We start from the raw sequence: 20,830 nt of genomic DNA on the forward strand, positions 1-20,830 counted from the left end.
TGTCGCGTTGATTTTAACACGTTCATTTGACGCGTTGTGGTGAGTCTATTGCATGGTGCCGCCGTGTTGAGAATACCACGTTGACACAGTGTTATTTTCCCACGATAGACTGCGATGTGAAGAGTTGCTTTTAAGCTACTTTTGCAGTAGCTATCACAAGTTCTTGAGAATATCCCCCTCAATGCGCTCAACCATCAACGAGCCCACATGGTAATTAGCTGTTAGTGTTATCAGCATTCTGTAGATACAAAAAGCCCCCTGTACTGCATATCCCATAACCCCCAGCCGACCCAGACCTGGAGCCCGGACAAGACCCTATTTAAACATTGATGATCACTTTCCAGTTCTTATATTCTGGAAGACCGTTTCAAACCTCTTATTATCTTGAGGATTACAATGAGCCTGGAATGGATGGGCCAAGCTTTCCCACCAGCACTGACAATCTCAAGACTCCAGTAGAGTGTGTAAGGGTCATCTCCAACCAAGAGGAAATGCTGACATCTTTATGACCACCAACAGAACTCAGAAACACAACCACTATCAATAAAACAAATGAGAAAGCACAACAAAGGAATGAACCCCAGGCCTTGGGGTACCATTCTGAATATCCTCCATGCGGCAGTCAAGAAACTAAACTATCATTCTACGAAACGTGACATCCAGGTGGACCTCATAAACACCCTGGTGTTATTTGTTTCTGGTATCAATAATTACAGTGTAAGATGGTGGATCAAAGAAACACTCATTTTGATTCACAAATGCTAATTACTGGGAATTTTAACTCAAACGTCTTCCACATGGATTACAATGATGAACACGCTCTCACCAAAGACATCATGTGAAATGTTCCCCATCAAGTGCTACCACAAATTAGATACAAGAACAATCTGGGAGCGATCCTGGCCGCTGCTTTTGTGGCAGCTGGATTGAGAATACTGAATGGCCAATTTAGCGGAGCCATTCCTCCTTCATGGACACATATTATAGACAAATAGAACTCCATAATTGATAATAGATTAATAAGCCTAATGCTGAATAGTCAGATAGTCAACTACAAGATCGATAACCCCATGGAGAGCGGCCACCATCCACAAATGATAAATTTAACAACAAGCATTGTTTTAATCCAAAACTCCAACGTTTTGCTCGATGATGTTCACACCAGGAACCTATAGAGACTAAAGTGGCAAGAAGAATTAAGAAATCGAAAAAACAGCTAGTTGTATGCACTTGCTCAAATAATACAACACCGTAGAAGGGAACACTATCACCATCTAGGATGAGTTTGTCAATAGGATACTAGCAGCCTGCTCAAACAAAGAACCGTCAATTTATCGTGCACAGTGGACACATTGTAAAACAAAGGGATTCAATAGAATTAGGAGGAATTTATACAAAGAATGTCATATTTTAAAGACTAATCCCCAAGATAGGAATCAAATGGGTATGGTAAAATGTTTACGGCAACTCTACAAAAGAGACATTTTGCTGACTAACAAACTTCATCTTGACGACTGTTGGGCAAAACTATAATTTGCTAGAAAAACAAGGTCCCCCCCAACATTTCTGGAAAGTAATGAGATCAATTGAAAAAGGTGATGCAGACCTCGCAACGCAAACATGAGTGAATCAGCATGGGTAAACTATCTGCACTCTGATTACTAAATTGCACATCTCACAGTGTGTCAGGCACCCTCACATAACTTAAATTCAAATTATCATATTACCGAAGAGCCAACACCCGCCAATTACTAACCTGAACAGACATTAACAAGGCTCAAGCACAATAGTAATGTAGACGCATACACCCCACTCTCCTTCCCTGAAAAATAACTGCTGAAGGTGATCAGGAAGTCAAAGGCAGTTGGGGCCCCAGAGCCAAATGGATTGCCACAGGCGATTTTTTTAAACCAATGCTTACCTCTGGAAAAAGGAATTAAGCCCCATGTGATTGGCTGTCCTAATCACAGGTAAATTCCCTGTCTTTTGGGGTGGGTCAATTATACACCCTATCTACAAGGGAGGCGAAAAGTTTAATCTAGGGAATGACTGCCTGATGGCTCTCTTGGACAACAAGGCTACGTATTTCACCAGCTTGCTCCTTCAAGATCATATTAATTGGGCAACTGATGAGAAAATTGTGCCATGGATTCAGTCCGGGTTCCGCTTGGGATCTTGTACACTCTCAAATCCAACAGTTTTATTTATATGTATGGAAAACATATTTGTGACTAAATCAGTAGTATACTTATGTTTTGCTCATTTCAAGGCTGCCTTTGACAGTGTGCCGAGAGATATCTTGTGTCAGAAATGTGTCCAATAGACCATCTCCCCCAATCTTCTCGGAGAAATACAATCCCTGTGCTAGGAAATATGGCTATGTGTTAAGTTACATGAAGGAAACAACCTGTCCCAAAAAATGTATATGTTTTATGGCATAGGGCGTTTTGGCACCTCACCTTTTTAATCTGTTCATCTCAGACCTTTTGGAAAATCTGGAACTGGTAAACATGTATCAAGGGAGCAAACTGATCTCTAATCTGCTCTATGCCAATGATCTTCTGCCAATGAGCAAGATGAGGATAGGTCTCCAGAGACTGTTGTTTGAACTGCACACTTTCTCCATAGCAAACAAATTAGACATTAAGCTAAACAAAACAAAGGTACTTAAGATAGAAAAAAGATTTTTTTTAAATGACACCTGGTGCTCAATTGGTAAAACCATACCAAAAGAAAACAAGTACAAATATCTGGGGGTCATCGTAGACAACAGATACTCCTTCAAACAGCACAAACGTTAATTCAAAGAAAAAAGCAGGCACCCTAACCTCCACCTTTGTAGCACTGTCAAGATCATTGACGGGCTCGACATGTGGCCCCTTACAAAAGATCATTTGTGCAAAATTGATTCTCACATTAACCTATGGGAGTAAAATAATGAGGAGGAGACACACAGAGCTCCTAGATCAATTTAAAAAAACAACGTATTGAACAAACTTCTGCTTCCCAAGCCCAAGTGTGCCGGAAATTCAACCTTCTAACACAGAACCTGGATCCTCAAGGCATGTCATCAGGTCAAAGCCGCACAGCCCGGTACTCAGGACTGCATAATCTGGCAAGAGATTAGTAATACTAGCACAGGCCTGTCTGTAAGGAACTATTTAGAAAGTTCTCTACATAGAATTTGACCTGTGGGTGGCTCCTCTTTCAGGAATCAAATTCAAAAATATATAAAATAAGTCTACTCAAAGGATCTCAATGTTGGAGGACAAAATCACCTTTGCAAGACAAGTCCATTCATGTCAGATCGTAAACAGCTATGTCTTGTTTGGACCGCAACCTTATATCAAGTATTGCTAGTATTTAAAAAGCAAATTGATTTGGTACTGATTTGGTGCTCTGCCAACATTGGACAGAGTACATCTGTGGATTAAATGGGTGGATGGCGCCATGTGCAAATTATGTGGTAAAAGTGAAGAAACATTAATCCACATAATATGCATCTGTCTGAAACTTCTAACTGAAAGCAGACACCATCTAAGGAAGCCACTCAATCACCTGGGGTCAGCACCTGTAAACATGCAGTTATCGAGTGTAGGAATAGCTCAAACATTACCCATAATGTTGGTTTTGATAAATTCTAGATGCTGCTTCAAAAATGAATGAAGAGTATACGTCTTGCTACAGAATTTGGAATAGCATCAATGCTGTATCCATGAAGTAGAAATGAGCAAGCTCAGCTGACTAAACTTCATTACTTCAAAATGGTCCCCATGCAAGAATAATATCAGGACAGCCATGTCTATCTTTAGTTTAACTGTAGGTTGTTTGATTCGTGTCTTCATGTAGCGTAGCGACAAGGGAATCAGTTTATGTTATTCCAAACCCTCAACGTTCCTTTTGAGTCAAGCAACAGTCAACCAGCCAATGTCCCTAGGACCTAAATACACTTTTAAATGGCACCTATGAAGTGTAACTTGCCATTTATTAGAGCTCAGCCTGCTACCACAATTATTAAATGCACTTTAAACGTGTTTTAAGTAGAGTCTTTGGTACAGTAATGTGTTTTAAATTAACCTATTAAAGCTCATCTCACTATTTACAGGAGATGATTCCAGTGAATAGGGAGAAAAGTAATTCTCTTCTCTGGAGGATTGAACCAGAATTCTTGGACAAAGAAATGCAGTTGCAGCCTGATCCTTTGAAAATCTCGACCACAGATGTGAGTGCCCTGCCATGGGGCTACTCTCAATCTCGGGTCATTTCAGAGGAATTGGAATCTTGTGGAAAGCCACCATTCCCCCGCCCAGAGAGAGCTGATTGTGATAGGGAAAGTAATGATCCATTTTCAACAGTAGATCAAAAGTCACAATGTTATCATCAGATCGGAAAATACAATAACTATAGTTTATACAACCAGGGTGGTAAAAATTCAGGATCCTGAATACAATTACAGCACAGGTAAATCAATGTGCAGAATGTCATGTTTTGTCTTTATGGGGTAGTTCAACATCGGAGGTAAGGACAATGTTTCAGTGGGCAGCTTGAGCATATTTGTTTTATCCTGCCAGATGTTTTTACTGTCCAAAGCAATGTTTTGAAAGATCTTTGGGAAGCCTTTCCGGACCTCTTTGCTTGTCCTCACAATAGCCAACTAACCAGCTTTTGTTCCAGGAGTGTAGTAAAGGCAGCATGGGGAGTTGACAATTCCTTGGCCAAACAAAGGGGCATATTTACAAGGCTCTATTGCCACAGGAACGTAACTTTTTCGACATTCCTGTGGCGATACAGGCTTTGCCTTATTTACAAGGCACCATTAACCCAATGAAATTGTAGTTATCATAACATTGTTGACGCGTACACACACTGAACACCTGACCAATAGTCGACTGACTAAATATGAACAGATTCTTCTTGCTGCTGAGAATGTTTCACTTAAAATGTGTGCTACTTTGAATCCTACTAGCCTTTACCCCCACCTAAAATTGAGGATGATGAAAACGAAATAGAGCACAACTGTCTCAATGTCTCTGAACTATGCACCAAGCTGAGACCAGATATGCAAGAAAAGCCACTGACTGTGATCTCAGATTGTTTGTTGATGGGTCCTGCATGCGAGATGATGGAGGAACCTGAAGAGCTGCCTATGCAGTCTGTCTAGTCACAGGAGTAGTCGAAGCCTCCTGTTTTCCAGGATTGGCATCCGCACAAGTGGCTGAATTGATCGCTCTTACTAGGGCATGCTGTGTTTATGAACAGCTGACAGGGACGATTTTCACTGATAGTCAGTATGGCTTTGGTGTTGTTCAGAACTTCGGTCAGCTATGGTCACAGAGGGGATTCATTGCAGGACCAGCTGAGTTTCATCAGGGGCAAGGCGGTGTCCCTACTAGGATCCTTTCTGTCTGAGCAATCTCAGGAAGTTGCTTTTGGGGAACATTTTGTCATCTCCTTTCACGCTGCCCTGCAAGGTTCCCCAGGGCGCTTCTTTGAGTCCAACACTTTTTTTTTTTTTAAAACATATTTTATTTATCAAGAACACATATCATGCAGGTCTCTGTAAGCCAGAGAGTACTGCCAAATCATTGTCACATTGCAACATCTTGAAATGTTTCCTTTAATACTAAAATAATGCAGGGCATTTCAAACCAAATAAAGCCCTACTAACTCTGAAATTTCCCCCCTAACCCCCGGGTCCCACCCGCCCGACCGCTAACCTGCCCATGGCTGGCAATGAAATATAGTGTTCTCCCTACATTCGTCCAGCTGACCCACCGTCGTCATTGCTTCACTCGGGGGACCTTCCACCACGGACCACTCACATCCGCTGTTCGTCCCGCCCAACCGCCGGTGGTTCCAGAAATATCCCTCGGTAGTCAGCCCATCGCTTCCAGATTTTATAGTGCTTGCGGGGGCACCCCCTAGCCTCAAACACCGGGAGCTCTAGACCCACATTAAAATCCATACCCCTCTTCCATACAATGACTGAAGGGGCAGCCGGCGCCTTCCATGCCCTGGCCACATCTCTTTTAGCCAGTGTCAGACCCAATAACAACAAATGCCTCTTATAAATGTTACCCCAACAGCGTCCATCACGTGGAGAAGAACCAACCGAGCTCCGATGGTATGTCCCACCCCAGCACTTCCGCGAGGCACCCAAGGACCCCCCTCCAAAAGCGGGAAAGGCCCTGGCAAGCCACACCGCATGTCCACAGCGGAGACACTCCAGGGAGGCGATCAGACCCGCCCGCCAAAGCCGCTGCCTGGTATAATATACCCTGTGAAAAAATGTAAACTGTATCAGGCGGAGATGCATCACAACTGCCGCCCCACGGGGCGACGCCAGCGTCTCCATCCAGTCTATTTCATCCAATGGGCCTACGTCCTCCACCCACCGGTCTCTAAGAGTCTGCAGAGTTGGGGCCCCATAAATGACCAAGGCTTGATATATCCGAGAAATCTTGCGCTCCTGGAAGTCCCCCATAAAGACCCTGGCTTCCAGCGGGTTAAACTCAGCAATTTCATCTAGGCCCTCCAGATATGGAGTGATTGCGTGCCGGAACTGTAGATACTTAAGAAACTGCGATGAGGGCATGTCGAACTCGCCCGCAGGCACTGGAAGGACCTTAGTGTTACCCCCTGCACAACATCCCCAAGCGTGGATATACCGATGCGGTCCCAGCCCATGAAGCCCGACAACGCAGCCAATCGGGGCAGCGACCATTATGCCACAGTGGGGTCTCCAACGTGAGCCTATTCCACCAGCCCATCCGCCTCAGGGCCTGTCTCCAGATTTGAAAAATAACACGAGTCACCGGCGGCAGCGCCGAGCGCAAGGGAGCCGCATATAAGATCGTGTGCAAGGTATATGGATCCATGAGCCGTCGCTCGACCGCATACGCCAGATCACTCCTATCCCCATACCACCACTCATTTAGGATGAGGAGATGGGACGCCTGATAGTAGGAGAGTATGTCTGACGCGGCCGGGCCGCCACTATACACCGAGAGGAAGCAGGTTCGCAGCGCCACCCGCAGAAATTGTCTCAAAGTTGTATTCACTCTACGGAACCAGCCCGGTGATATAGCATATGGATGGTTCTGCAGCTGATACAGCAGCCGGGGGAGTGTGACCATCTTGAAGATGGCCGAGCGACCATATATAGTTAGCGGCATGCGTGCCCATAGCTTAACGTCCCCACGCACCCTATCCCACACGGGGACCACATTTCTCTCCCATGCAATGGCCGGAATGTCCGACAGGAATACCCCTAGATATTTGAGCCCCCCGACTGCCAGCTGAACCGAAGCGCGCCAGCCCCTCCGATGGGCCTCACCCCCCAGGACCCACAGCGCAGATTTCTACGGGTTCATGTGTAGACCCGAGGTCTCCCCAAATATCTGCATGATCCGCAGCAGTCTCGGCCCCGTCCGATCGATATCAGTCAGGAAGAAGAGAATACGTCCGCGTATAGTGCTATCCGATCCGACAGGCCCTCGGACCACTCAAACCCGGCAACCTGTGCGTCTACACGGACCCACGCCGCCAATGGCTAAATCGCCAGCGCAAATAGATACGGGGACAGGGGGCAGCCCTGACGCGTGCCCTGACTCACCGGAAACCGGGCAGAAATCACACCCGCCACCCGTACCGAAGCCGTTAAGTCTGTATATAGCAACAGTAAATAAGAGAGGAATCTTGGCCCAAGGTTCAGGCGTCTCAACAGGGCAAAGAGGTACTGCCAACTTAAGGAATCAAAGGCCCGATCCATGTCAGCCAATAAGAGCGCCGCCGGGACTCCCAATCTTTGCACGGCCGCAATAGCTACATGCGCCCGTCGAATGTTATGGTGCGTCGCCCTGCTTGGCATGAATCCGGCCTGATCCGGATGAATCAAGGACGTAATATGGGGCAGCAAGCGATTCTCCAAGGTTTTTGCCAAGATCTTAGCCTCCACATTAAGGAGGGATATTGGGCGGTATGATGCAGGGAGTTCGGGGGGCCTACCAGGCTTGTAAGAGTCCAACACTTTTTAATCTCTACGTCACCCCTCTTCCCAGCCTAGTAAGAAGCTATTGCTTTGCCATCGTGTCATACCCGGACGACACTCAGATCGTCGTCTCGGTGAGCAGTTCTGCCAGCCAGACAGCATCTAGGTTCTGCCATTGTATGAGCCATATAACAAAATGGATTACAGACAACTGTCTGAAATTGAACTCTTCCAAGACTGAGGTCTTGCTGCTGGAGAACAATTCATCTTTTTGGACAGACAATTGGTGGCCGGTCCAACTTGGCTCCCTACCCAATCCAGTGTACAAAGCCAAAAACCTAGGAGTCATCTTTGACACTAAGCTGTCCTTTGAGGCACAAATCAACTCAGCCACATCTGCTTGTTCCTTTATCATGAAAATGTTGAGGAAAATCCTTCCTGCAATACGTATGGATCGAAGGAAGATGGTGGTGTCAGTGCTGATATCCTCAAGACTGGACTACTGCAACGCCCTCTTCTCCAGTGCTCCGAGGCGTAGCAATAACAAACTTCAATGGCTCAGAATGCAGCAGTAAGAATACTGTTGGGCATCTCTAAATTTGATTCAGTCTCCACAGCTTTAGTCCGACTCCACTGGCTACCTGTAGCCAAGAGGATTCAATTTAAATCCCTATGTATTGCTTTTAAATATCTAACAACTTGGGGCCTACACAGCTGAAGACATTTCTAAAGCCATACACTCCAGTCAGAGCCCTTAGATCTGCCGAACTGGGAAATGTAATTGTTCCTTGAGTCAACAAGGTTAGATGGGGAGGCAATAGTTTCCCAGCTACAACTGCTAGCCTATGGAACTCCCTGCCCACCAGGTTGAAGAAAGAATACAGTCTCCAGAAATTTAGAAAGGGCCTAAAAACGTGGCTGTTTACAGTGTAATTTCACTCTTCTGTTCCACTCTGTTGTCATGAGATTGTTGGAAGCCTTACAATTGCCTACAAAAATTGCAGCTGGGAAATATTCCGCCCATCGGAGTGGAGATGACTATGGCACAGTTGGCAACTGATCAGCTGATGAGATTGTGAGATATTGTGCCCATGGGGCCCAAACAATCAATAATGAATATGTAAATGAATCTGAAGATAAGACTTATTTCAATCTTTTATTAACAACAGCTGATACATGGGAAGAAGTGAAGAGGCTACAGCAGGAAGTGCCAGAGGCAGAACAACAGAGTTGGGACAGAGCAGATTGTGTCAAAAGAGATGATGACATCTGGGTTTCAACAGATGGGAGACCTAAATTGCCAGATAGCTTGCTGTCTCCAATTACTAGACATTTTCATGGTCCCGCACTTGTTGGAGTGGATGCACTGGTCAGATTGTTTTGACAGAATTGGTTTAACCTCCGTTTTAGGTTGATGGCTGAAGGATTGTGTCACAGATGTGATGTGTGTCAGCAGATGAACCCAGGGAAAAGAACAGCAGTGGCACTGAGCCACATAGGAAGATCAGGGGGGTCATTCAACAGGATGCAGTTGGAATTCATCAAGATGCCTGTGTGCAATGAGCTGAGATATGTCCTGGTGATTGTGTGTATCTTCTTGTAGTGGCCTGAAGCTTACCCAACCAAAAGAAATGATAGGCTCACAGTAACTAAGTTGTTGTTCAGAGAACTGATCCCTAGGTTTGGTTTCCTGACTTCGCTGGAGTCAGATTGAGGGACTCATTTCAATATAAGGTCCTGAAAATGTTGTGTGCAGCATTACAAGTGGAGCAAAGACATCATTGCAGTTACCGTCCTGAGGCTACAGGCATAGTCAAGCAAGTAAATGGAACTTTGAAATCCAGATAGGCCAAAGTGTGTGCTTCAACATCTCTAAAGTGCCCTGAAGCATTGCCCCCTGTATTACTGATTCTTTGAGGCATTCCTGATCGGAGGACAAGACGGTCCCCCCATAAAATAATCATGGGCAGGTCAATGAGATTGCCAGTTGTGCCTGAAAATGCGCTTGTGAACATTACAGATGACATGATTCTTAATTACTGTAAAGGACTAGCTGATGCATTCTGTGTCACACCAGGTTGGAGCTGCTACCGCCCCACTGTATCAGGAGCAGTGCCACGACTTCTTTCCCGGTGACTGGGTCCTAGTGAAGAAACACGTTCAGGAAATGTGTCTGGAATCTCTAGGTGGCCCTTACCAGGTTATACTCATAACAAACACTGTTGTTAAGTGTGGAGGTCTTCCCACCTGAATCCATGCTGCTCACACTCACGGAGTTGAGTGTCCCCTTGATGATGTGAAAGTACATTTCCCAGAAGTGCAAGCTGCAGTGGAAAGGCAGTGGTAGAAGGCTGAACAAGTCACAGAAAATTGGCAAGAACCTGAAACAGCATATTCTTAGCCTGAGGGGGGTCTTGACGAGTTTCCGTAAAGTCTGTGGGCATCACTCTAGACAAAAATCTGTCAATGAAATACCACATCAGCAACTCAGCCAAAGGAGTGCTATACAATCTTAAAAATATCAAGAAAATCAAATCTTTTTTTCCGCCTGATGATTTTAAGATAGTAGTGCAGTCTCTTTTCCTCTCGAAACTGGATTATGGCAACGCCATCCTCACAGGAACTCCAAAACCCCACCTTGCCCCCCTTACAACAGTTCTCAACATGGCTGCCCGGCTACTAACAGGTGTCAAATGATTTTAGCACATTTCACCGGCACTCAAGAACCTCAATTGGCTTCCCATCGAAGGAAGATGTGTCTACAAGACTGCTTGCATCACCACAAAGCCCTTCACCCTCATAACCCAAACTTTCCAAAGCAGGAAGAGCCAGGGCTCTGAGAACTTCCAACTCACTTCTTCTCATCCCTCCCACACTGAAAAAGAAATCCTTACAGACTCGCTCATTCTCTGGAAATGCTCCTAGAATATGGAACACACTCCCTAGAGATCTCCGCTGTAACCCATCCTTTCCATGATTCAAACAGGACCTTAAATACCTTCTGCTCAACACATACTTTAATACTCAAACAAACTAAGCTATGCTCCCAATGATCACACCCTATTCTTTTAGACCTTTTAAGGCGGGTATTTGATTGGTTAAGCTTCCTCTTTGTCATTCACACCATAAACTTGTTCTGTTACAATGTCCTGTAACTACCTTGGCTGCATAACGATTTTTATAGTATGTATAATTGGATATACCTATATGTTTGATCTGTATACTTATATGTACTTCTACGGAACAACCCTGCATTATATGTAAAGCGCTCTGCTACCTTCGGGTCTCGCTAGCGCTATATAAAACATATAAATAAATAAATAGATGAGTCAATAGTTGAGGTTGAGACAGGAGAGTCTTGGCCGGTGGTTCTGACTGAGCCAGATTCAGACTCTGACGAAGGGCCTATTGCTGTGATAAGTTGAGTGGGAGCTGGAGACAGTTGGCTGAGAAGGCAGGAGAGAGAGAGACTGAGTCATCCTACAGATAGTGGGGCATATTTACAATGTCTGGCGCATCTCTGCAAATCAGCAGGGATGCACCAGAATAGATGTGACATGCAAGTCTCCCCTTGCGCCACAATGGATGTGTCGCATTTACAATGCTGCGCACCGTGGCGTAAGGCTAGGCAGATGCGTGTTGCATCTTGTGGCGTAAGGGCGGCGCATTGCTGGAGTCGCAAGCGCGATGCAACTCCAGCAATGCACAGGGGCCGCCCATACTTAACGTGGTGTGTCACTCCTTACGCCTGCTACAAGCAGGCGTAGGGTTTGACACAGCGGTGTCGTAAAACTAACTCAGTGAAATCTTGTAGATTTCACTGGGTCAGTTTTATGAGGCTTTCCTGTGATGGAACGCCCACATGAAACCTGACGCAGGTTTAATTTGGCGCAGTGCTTTACAACGTGACACATCTGCATAGATGCGTCACTTTGTAAATAAGTCGCAACGTGGCGCATGGTTTACGCCGCCACTGCGTCACAGAAGTGACGCAACGGCGGCGCAAATGTGTCGCAAGAGGCTTGTAAATCTGCCCCAGAGTGCCCCACAATATTCCAGAGGATGCTGAGGATTCTGGTCTGAGTGACAGTGAAGACGAACAACCTGCACTCAAGAGATCAAAGAGAGCTAGAGTGCCCTGTTGGAGGTACTCATCCCCTGAATGGACATCATTTGCCGCAAATGACGAAGAGAGAGAACTTTGAGATTTGGAGAATGACAGTGCAATTCCAGTTGAACTTCAGTGAACTAAAGACTAGGGGTTGACCTGCGTTTTGAATTTGCGTTGCAACTGTGTAGACTGACACAATTTATCATTGCTATGCTCTCTAAACTGAACTTGGATATGCGCATTCAATAAAGAATATCAAATAGATTTTGTTAAAAAGAATTAAAAATATTCTCTAACCTGAGGCTGCAGAAAGAGCGGGCATCATTTAAAAGAAGACAGAGTAGGGTTAAGGTAGACTCACAAAGACTCAAAATAATTTCATCATTAGATTTATGGACTTTGTTTGTGTTATCTGCATAAGGAGAAATGCACAAAGAAACCTGCTTGCTGAAAATTCTGCTCAACGGTCTGATTCTATAGAAGTCATGGAAACTAATAACCACAATAGAAGTAGGATGATATCATCAGGTGTATTGATAGCTGTAACTATAGGACTAATTGTTTTACTTTTAGGACTATATTCACCCACATTTCCCAATTCAGTTGAGATTGATCCAGAACTACCCCTAGAACCCCAATCCCTACTGACAATAACTTACACATATTTGATTTTAAGACAATGCATTTAGATTTGTCAAGAGGAGCTTTTTCCTCAAACACTTACTTTAAGTCGCTTTATGAGTATATTGACACTATACATGTAAAGGACTGCTACGTCTGTACACAGTTACCTGAATCAGTTGCAGAATATACCACTACCATCACATTCCCCTTACATATGATGTTTCATGTAGTCTATTAATCAGCCTTTTATATGGAAAGAGTAATTGACAGTATTATTTTTCGAGTTATGATTTAGTACTTTCTGAAGTTTCTTTATTCAAACATATGAATCTTCGCCCAAAGCCATAGAGATGGAAACAGCTGATAGTTTCTTTAAGCCCATTCTAACTTTAGATACTGCTTATGCCCATAGAAACAACTTAACTTGTATCCTAACTGAGGTTAAAAATGTTTTTTTAGATTTGTTAGAAGACAGGAGAAGATCTATGGATGCTCATTGGAAAACTGGGTGGGATCAGAGGTATAGAAGCAACTGGGCTAAGAAGGAATTAAATCACCAAGAGTCTGGAGTTATGCCTGCACTAAGTTTAGATTGGAAGTTATAGAGCAAAAGTACTAATTATTCTAATTAAGACAATACCACTGAAAATGACAATGAAATTTAAATGTGCACCTTGCATGTGTGTAGAAAAAACAATACTGAAAAGTGTGCTTAGTTAGTTATAGAATGGTAGAATCAATAAACAGTGATTTTGAGATTATTTAGTAGCTGATTAGCTTATATTTCTAACAAAGATGTGAAGAAGAAACAAGAAAACGTAACATTTCTTACCAGAGTGACATATGTTGGTGCAAAATCTTTATGCTACATCTTAGGGCTTTGAAAATTTTAGTATAGATGTCTAATATTATATAGGTTCTAGATTTATGAAAATATTTTAGTCAAATGATTTAAAAAAAATCTTTTACACTTTGCTTCTTTTGAGAATGTAGTAGTAGGCCATAATCACAGTTGCACATTTAAGTGTATTTATCACTAACAAATATTATAGAATGCTTATATATGATATATTTGAGTAATCTTATAATGCTTTTTAGCATAAACCAGGAGTTTTACTCTAAATGAAGTATGAGTTTTTAAAAGATGTTTGAATTTACTTTTCTCTTTAGACTGTGTTTTTTCCATGGCCTGATGCAATGAACTATCACAAGTTTTTCAATGGTGCCTATTTGTTCTGATCATGCCACATTTCTTAAAGAACAACCCGGACACTTTTCCTTAATACTCCTTTTTGACCACATCCATGGATAGCAACAATGTTAAATCTTTTTGATGACAAACTGTGAGGATGTGATGTAGTCTTCTTTCTCATGAATTGCATAGGGAAATATTCTGGACTCTCAATTTGGAGCTGCTAAATGGAAGAGTGATCACGTGAGATCACTCCACAGTGGACTGACAACAACGTCACGATGACAAATATGTACTATAAAGACTATCGGATTTAGGAGGAGTCGCCTCCCATTATCTGCACTCTCTCTCCCTAACCTGTTTTGGCTTCTTGGGGACTCTGTTGGCGATGCTCTTGAGAACTGTGGCAGTTGCCATCGTTCCATCCCTTCCTTGACTTTATCCTGCCTGTCGAACTATCTTGTATTTGCCTTTTCCTCATGCTAATGAACTTATCTGCGGGACTATTTGGAGCTGTTTGGTGAGAGACTAGACTTGAACTTTCTGATTAAATGCTCCATTCCCCTTTGTCTATACTTATGGACTTTCCCCGAGCGGTCTTTAACTTGAATCTTGTTGTGTTACTTTAGATATTTTAATTGAACCATCCTGTTACATTGGAAACCATCCTTTGCATTCTAACATTTAATTTGACTAAATGTTTGGATTTGTGCTGCACGCATTAGTATGCTTGACAGAATTGCTAAAAATGTTACTTGTATTAATTTTGAATTTCTAATACGATAATTCATTCATTTGAAGATTTGTTGTGAGTATTTATTTTGATATTTAATGTTCTTTCTGAGAAACTGTGCTTGGGAGTTGTTATGCTGGATTCTTCAGGCTCAGTCTCTTCCTTGGTAGAGGAGCGCAACGGTGAAACAATAACATGCATTTCATCTCTGTCTGAAATACCGGGTGTAATTGCCGATATCTCGATTGCTAGCAATTCGGTCCAAAAACCTAAGCCTTTATCAAGCATTAAGACCCGTTCTGCTAGCAATATTAAAGCGGGTCCTGCTCAACAGCATTCAGGTCTAACTCTGAAAAAAAAACGCAGGGGAAATCAACAGACTATGGTAGGGAAAAATGCTAAGTCTGGTCCTGCTCCCGCTCCAAGGAAGGATAAAGTTCCATGTCCCCAATTTGTAATAACCGAAGAGAGGGTAAATCCATCACCATCTGCGGGGGACGGCTATGTGGAAGATACAGACCCAGTGTTTTGGAAAAAATTGGAGTGTATCTTAAAAAACGTATGTGATCCTATCTATGAAAGGCTGGGTTCTATAGAAAGCAGGCTTGTGTGTATGGAACTCTCACTTGCCTCGGCCCAGCCACAGGGTGGTAGACGGGGATCTGGCTCACATAGGGAACGCTCTAGTGAGATAGACCAACGTAGCAAGACCAAATCCACTACTAATGACCAAGTTAGTGTGGCTGCAAATATTAACCTGCCAGTTTCCCAGGAGCCACAGGTTATTCCGGCGATTGATAACCAGTCAAGAGAAGAACATCACCCAGTCTGTGGCAGATCCCATAGTGCTGGGTCTGGTATAGTTAGAAGTGACAAGCAGCCTATATCTGCACAGTTTCTAGCGCAGGCTTCGTCAGGTCTTATTGATATACATCTCCCCCCAGAGGCTGCCCCCCTACGTGGTGGTCCTAACTGGGGTTCCACCCTTGGCGATTGGGACTAGGGAAACGTAATGGGATCTTAAGAACAAGTGTATATTTTGGCTCAATGCTAAGCGTCCCTTGCCGGCCAATATGTGTGCTGAAATCTTGTACGCCAGGAGAGTAAATTGAATGGGCAGAAAACCTAAGACAATAAAGGGGGACTGTATTATCATTAATTTTAGGGGCAGATGCTGTGTGGAACATATCTGCGGTTGGCCCCATGACGATGACCCCTCATCTTTAATTTGTACTATGCCATTGTCTTATTTTTATGCTGCCGCACCCTTGCCTCTGTGTGGGATAACACGTGGGGGATTTCTGACTAAGGGTCGCCCTATTGGGGACATAAGGTCTATCAATCGATTTGATGTGTTATCTGGGTTAAAGGATTGCGATTGACAGAAAGACAGAAGTGGTTATCCCAGTCCCGAAAAAGCACATGTAGCTCTTGAGCATGAGGAGGATAAAAAGCAGGGAGAGCTGTCCGTAACAGATAGCAACAGTGATGGTAATGTGCTGTTCGCCCTAACAAACATTACTAGGGCTGTGGAGCAGGGCGTTCGCCCCGAGTTCGGACAAAAAATACTAAGTAATGATGGTAATTCACTCTCCCCGCATGATATTGTTACTCCTCCTACATTAAATACAGGGAGTGTCGAAGAGGTGTCTAATACTGCAGGCCACACAACGTTTTTATCTTGGAATGTGGCGGGTGTTGGATCCAAACTAGCATCATCCCTATGGTCAGATTTTATTGGCGAGCATGACATCTGTCTTTTTCAGGAGACATGGTCAATAGAGCCTGTATTTAGGTTAGGTTATCTGAATTTCTTTGTCCCAGCAGAGAAAAGGCCTAAGGGTCGGCCAGTAGGAGGCCTCATCATTTGGATTAAACAATGTTTAAAGTGTTACATCCAACTCATCCCAACTCAGAACATTGACATTTTGGGAATTAGATAAAATTTCCCATCAAATCAGGCACTCCCTTCAAGCTAACATACCACCGGGGACTAAGCCCCCACAGGCCTCCCCTCTTGAGGATAGGTTACTCGATGGATACATGCCCGAGCACGCCATTTCACTTACGTATAAGAAACTGATTAATAATCCGCCTGACCCTCTTGGTTCCCTTAAGGAGAACTGGGTGGCCGACGGACTGGAGATTGATGACGAGGAGTGGGTGGAGGCGCTGGCGTCCCCGAGGGAGGTGGCAATTTCAGCCAGACTTCGGCTCATTCAACTTAAGGTGCTGCATAGAGTGTATATCTCATGCACGAGACTACAGGCGATGGGACGGGGGGGAGGGGCTCTGTTGGCGGGGTTGCGGTATAGTGGGTTCGTTCTTCCACATACTGTGGGACTGCCCGAGGGTTCAGAAGTATTGGAGGCGGGTTGTGTCATGTATGCAGGAGGTATGGGAGGTGGACATACGCCCAGAGGCAAAAAGATGCCTCCTGAACATCTGGGAACCCACGGACTTACCTGCGAGAGGGAAACTCTGGGTCACACTGGGACAAATAGTGGCAAAAAGAAACATAGCCCGCCTTTGGGGTGCACCCGCTCCGCCGAAACTGGCAGATTGGCAAAGAGACATGGACTGGTGTATGCTGCAAGAAAAGACTGTTTACACGGCGCGGGGGTGCCCCCGTAAGTGGGGGGAAGTGTGGTCAAAGTGGAATGAATACAGAGGGGAGATATGTGAGCCCCCGCAGGTCCACCAATCCGACATGGAGATTATGGACTAAGAGTTCTCTGCCTTCAGGGTGCTGTGTCTGGTTCATTGCTTTTGCTGTCCGTGGGGGTACCGGGGCCACAGTGATGCGAATGCCTACGATGACCATATTGTTTGTTTGTATTTTGCAAATAAAAAGAAATAAAAAAAAAAAAATCCCATCAAATTTGCATATTGATATATACAATGTTTATGCTAGGGGTCTACCAGGTGGGAAAAAATCGGAGGTGGTATCAACATTAAACTCTCTTGTTGAATCCAGACCCACTGATGTGCTCCCGTTGATAGCGGGTGATTTCAATACGACTTTTGAGCCATTAGGGTACTATGATTTGTCCCTAACGGAGGAGGAGGACCTTAGATGGGGTGTCCCACACCTCGAGATAACGCCAGTCAGTAAAAGGACAGAGACGGCCCTGTACTTGAAAGGGTTTTGCTTGGGCAACCAACTGAGGGCAGCTAATGGCAGAACCTTGTCAGACAGGAAGCGGAGTAAAACATATGATAATGGTATCAGGGCTAGTATCATAGATTACCTTCTGGTCCACTTAAGGATGTGGCATACTCTTGTGGATATGGTGATAAAACCTCGGATAGAAAGCGATCACAATCCATTAGTAGCTCTTTTTAAATTGGGTTTGGGAGATAGAATGGATGGGGCATTTGTTATGAAAGGCCCGACTGCTGCTGTATCGAATGATGAACGCCAACTTAAGTGGAATAAAGTAGCAGAGCATCCTGACCTTATAGATAGCATAAAGTCTAATCTCGAAGAGGCGTTGACACTAATGATGGTAGGTTGCACCAAAAGTCAGCCTCATACAGTAGTCGAGAATATACATGACAAACTTTTTGCTAAACTTAAAATCTACTTTTGCAGACCATTTTTAGCAAAACAAGTTTCTAGAAGAAAACAGGAGAGTTGGTTTAATGCCTCCTGTAAGCAAGCTCGGGAAGAGCTAGGATTCGCACTTAAATCCAAAGACTTGAATAAAACCAAGATAGCCCGTAATTCTTACAGGAAGGCCCAATGGAAAGCCAAAAAGGAATGGGAAGAGAGTGAGTGGCAAGATCTTAAGGCAGCATGTACTGAAAAAAATCAGAAAAAGTTTTGGGATATTTTTAAATGGAAAAGGGGAGAAATAACTGATAGTCCGCACAATTATGTTCCCCAGAACTCCTGGATAGAGTTTTTTAAGTCTCAATATGCAAAAGACGCTGAGGATATTAGCCTGTCTCATCAGGAACGGGTTTTTTATAACAAACCTGCCTTTAGCATTGAGGAGGTCGACAGGGCGCTTGATATGGTAACCCAGGGTCGCGCACCTGGAATGGATTGCATCCCTGCTGATGTATTTGTGTATAACAGACAAAGATGGCGCTTATATATTACCCAATTAGCTAATGCTATTGCCCAAGGCATGGCCATTCCCCAATCTTGGAAAGGCGCAGAAATTGTCCCGATATATAAAAAAGGGGATAAATCATTGGCTAGCAATTACAGGCCCATTAGCTTGATTGATGCCATACAAAAAATTATGGGCCGGCTGGTTTTGGGTAAAATCCAGTCCTGGATGGAGGCCAGTAATATCCTGAGTCCTCTCCAGGCTGGGTTTCGCCCTAAAACCAGCACTATAGACCAGTTTTTTAGGTTTCTGGTCCTCTATTGGAGACAGTGGTCTTAGAAAAAGGGGTTTTGTACGCAGTGTTTGTCGACTTGCGGGCGGCTTTCGATCTAGTTCCGCGTGGCAGGCTGTGGCGAGTGCTGCAGGGGCTGGGGCTGGGGATGGCACCGGAGTTGTTGGCATTGGTTGTTCGCTTGCATGAGGACAATTTTGCCCGGGTTCGATGGGGACGGCCGGGAGAGGTTACGGATACTTTCCCCGTAGAGCGGGGAGTGCGGCTTATGAATGGTTCTCCTTTAGAACAGGTCGACGCATTTGCATATCTGGGAGTAACGCTACAGAAAAACATGCGTTGGAAAAGTCAAATAGATTTGTCATTACTGAAGTTCCAACACCAGACAGGCTTCCTTTTGAAACATTTTAAAACCTCGCAGACCCAACCAATTGGGCCACTCCTCGAGATTTATTCGATGAAGATCCGTAGCTCGTCTCTATATGGGTCCGAGCTATGGGGGTATGGCAAAAATTCACAACGCCTGAACGCTTTGGAGAACGAGTTAGTTCGGAAAGTCGTTGCTGTTCCGCAAAGCACTCCCTTGTTACCCCTTTTCTGGGACCTCAGTTTGAAATCTCTACAAGATACAGCCTATCTGCGTCCATTGCTGTATTGGTGTAGGGTATGGTCAACCGAGGAGCTTAATCACTATGCTTTGGGTCTAAAGGAAATTATTGAAAAAGATCCCTTTCATAAGATAGACTGGTTGAGGTCTATAAAATTGCTACTTTATCGTTTGGGATGGAGAGACCTCTGGGAGGGTCCCCAAAATACGGTCTTCCCCTCAAAAGAAATTGGGAAAGCTAAGTACTGGGAAATGATTGGTCTGGAATTATTTACTAGGGGGTGTTCATCCCACTTAACAGGTAGATTTATGGAATTTAAGGCCTATCCCAGACGGGAACTGTATTGGGGCTTGATTGAAGTACCGTGTGATCGCAAGCTCTATTTCCAGTTCAGGATAGGTACTCTCCCGATCCGATCATTTACATCTAAGTGGGTCGTTGGGTCTCAAGATAAAAGCCCAAAGTGTTGTGACAAGAATGAATCTTTGAGTCACTTTGTGCTTTTTTGTCCCCTCTATATTATCCCACGTAAAAAAGTGGGTATTACCCGTTTGTCGGCTAATTGGAATCCGAAGGTATGAGGAGGCCATGAGAATTTTGTCCTCAGACCCCAGCCCGACAATTGCTATAGCAATGGCAAAATATATAAAGTGGGCCTGGGCAATTCGATCCAGACAGATTAATACTAAAGCGTCTTGCGAATAGGCACCTTCCTATATAGTAATTTTTTTTAGATTAGGAAAATTTATTGTTTAGATTGATTTAGGGGTGGACTGCTTATTGTTGTATATTTGTGAAACGTCCCCATTTTTTTTTTTTGGTTGCATAGGTATTAGCATATTCTCACCAAAATGAGGTATAATGCTGCTCTATGCTTATAAGTATAATCCTGTATTGATAATAATGTTTTTTTAAATTTGTTTTGATGTAAATGGTTGTTATATGTCACTTTTATGACTTAATTGTCGAATAACGTTTTTTTGACTGACTGAAAATATTTTAGTCAAATGATTTAAAAAAAAATCTTTTACACTTTGCTTCTTTTGAGAATGTAGTAGTAAGCCATAATCACAGTTGCGCATTTATGTGTATTTATCACTAACAAATATTATAAAATGCTTATATATGATATATTTGAGTAATCTTATAATGCTTTTTAGCATAAACCAGGAGTTTTACTCTAAATGAAGTGTGATTTTTTAAAAGATGTTTGAATTTA

This window comes from Triturus cristatus, chromosome 5_2 (assembly GCF_964204655.1).
Source record: "Triturus cristatus chromosome 5_2, aTriCri1.1, whole genome shotgun sequence".
In the NCBI taxonomy this organism is placed as follows: Eukaryota; Metazoa; Chordata; class Amphibia; order Caudata; family Salamandridae; genus Triturus; species Triturus cristatus.